The sequence below is a fragment of the Chrysochloris asiatica genome, unplaced genomic scaffold (assembly GCF_000296735.1).
Source record: "Chrysochloris asiatica unplaced genomic scaffold, ChrAsi1.0 scaffold00073, whole genome shotgun sequence".
NCBI classification, from domain to species: Eukaryota; Metazoa; Chordata; class Mammalia; order Afrosoricida; family Chrysochloridae; genus Chrysochloris; species Chrysochloris asiatica.
This window is the reverse complement of record NW_006408591.1, coordinates 858,205-860,137: the sequence shown is the minus strand read 5'-3', so window position 1 is coordinate 860,137 and position 1,933 is coordinate 858,205. Positions and strand designations below refer to the sequence as shown.

Sequence of the window (1,933 nt, the reverse complement as noted above, 5' to 3'; positions counted from 1 at the left end):
ACTAGTTACCACATCTATAGCTGTGATTATTTTAAGAAGCATTTGTGATCTTGTTATTTACCTCCGGACCTCCTTCAAAGACACTCATTGCTATTCAGTGACATTCAAATCCTCAGCATTGCCTTATCTAAACCATTCTTTCCTGGGTCTCTCTGTGTGAACCAGATACCTTGCGTTCTTGTCCTTCATTCTCACTCTGCCATCTCCTGCCAATGAAACTCTGCATATGCTTCTCCCCATTCCTGAAATCTTTTGTTACTCCTCTTCAATCCCCTTCAGCACTCAATTTAAAGATCCTTTATCCAGAAAGGGGTCCTTGAACATCCTGATTTGGTCTTAACCGCTCAGACTCTTTCCTACCACTTGTCATCACATCTGGAACCTTCAATAAATTCCACGATGTGGGGACCAAGCATGGCTTGCTCATCTGTGGATACTCGGTGTCCCATTGGTACAGTTAGTGTAGGGAGTTGTATGTAGAAGATATGAAGTAAGTGTTTGGTGAATAATAAATGGATGACAAATATTGCTTGAGGTGAGCAGATGGCAAGAGGAGTTTAAGACAGGCATTTCTTGATCTGAATTTTTAAAAAAATCAACAGAAATTTGCCAGACAAATAAAGAGAAGAGATAAAAAAGCATATTCGTATATTTGTCTGAACTTTTTCTAAAGTATATTAATTCCTGGAAGGAAAATACATGATTTTCATTGATTTAGTGCTTCATTTGTCTTACAGCACAATGCTATCCACAAAACATAGCTGTTGAATGACAAATTAGTACAACATCTATGATCCCAGTATCACTAGGAAAAATTGATTGAGGGTCCCAGAATAATAGACACTAGTTGGATCTGTGTTTCAAAGAATACTGGGATAGCTTGGGCTTATAGGATGCCTTATTCTCCATTGTTACCAAACTGAAGCAAACCTGCTGCCATTGAATCAGTTCTAACTCATGTTCAATGTCACGTATAATAGAGCAGAACTGTGTTCCATACAGGTTTCAAGGGCAGTGATTTATATAGAAGCAGATCGTCAGAGCTTTCCTCTGCAGTGATACTATTCAGTTTAGGATTGAACCTTTAGGTCATCAAGAGCAATCCCTTTGTGCCACTCAGAGACAAGTCCTTCTCAACAATACTTCATCTGAACCATAAAAGGCAGAGTAATCATTTCCTCAATTCTCTCAAGGACAGAACGTAACTTGTACCATACTAGATGCACAAGAAAAAATTGAATCCATCACCTACACTGGATGCCTTAGGACATCAGGGTTTAATTCTCTCACAAAGCCTGGTAGAGGAAGAATCAAATTAAACAAACACAGTTACCAACTAGCAGAGATACCAAACTCTTAGACCATGAAGATCACCTGACTAGTTCAAATCAAACCATCAGAACAGTCTAGAAAAATGTTTCTACTACGTTGTAGGTCTAAGTAAGTCTAGGGCAGGTTGGGGGAGGATTCAGTAAAGATCTCTGAGGATTCTTTGCACATCCCTAGTTCCTATAGGTGACAACATAGCTCCTCCCCACTTCCCTGTGCCCTGTGATTAGTCTTTCTTGAGGCAAGTCTCAAGGTTGCTTGACCTGGGCAGTAAGTAAACAAGATCATGGATGAAAAGAGAGGTAGAGAAAAAATAATGTATGAATGAACGAGAAATGGAAACACAGCATATGAGTAGTTTCAACTTTAGGGAAACTAGAGGCAGAAGATAATTGTCCTTTTTTCCTTATACTTGTTTTGAACATTGGAAACTAAACAAAAATACCCCAAAAGTCATGAGAACAGGACGCAGAAATAACACACACACACATATGAGGAGGCTTCAATAAGTTCATGAAAAATGGAATGGAAAAACAATGGAATTTTTCCATGAACTTTTTTTCTTTTAAGGTTTTCATTGGGGATTGAGTGAAAGTTTACAGGC

General features: G+C 38.6%; 1 pseudogene; it reads left to right on the top strand.

Moving 5' to 3' along the window:
- The first annotated feature begins 399 nt into the window (after positions 1 to 399).
- The window catches only part of LOC102826134, a 17,926-nt pseudogene continuing 16,392 nt past the window's right edge, over positions 400 to 1,933 (top strand).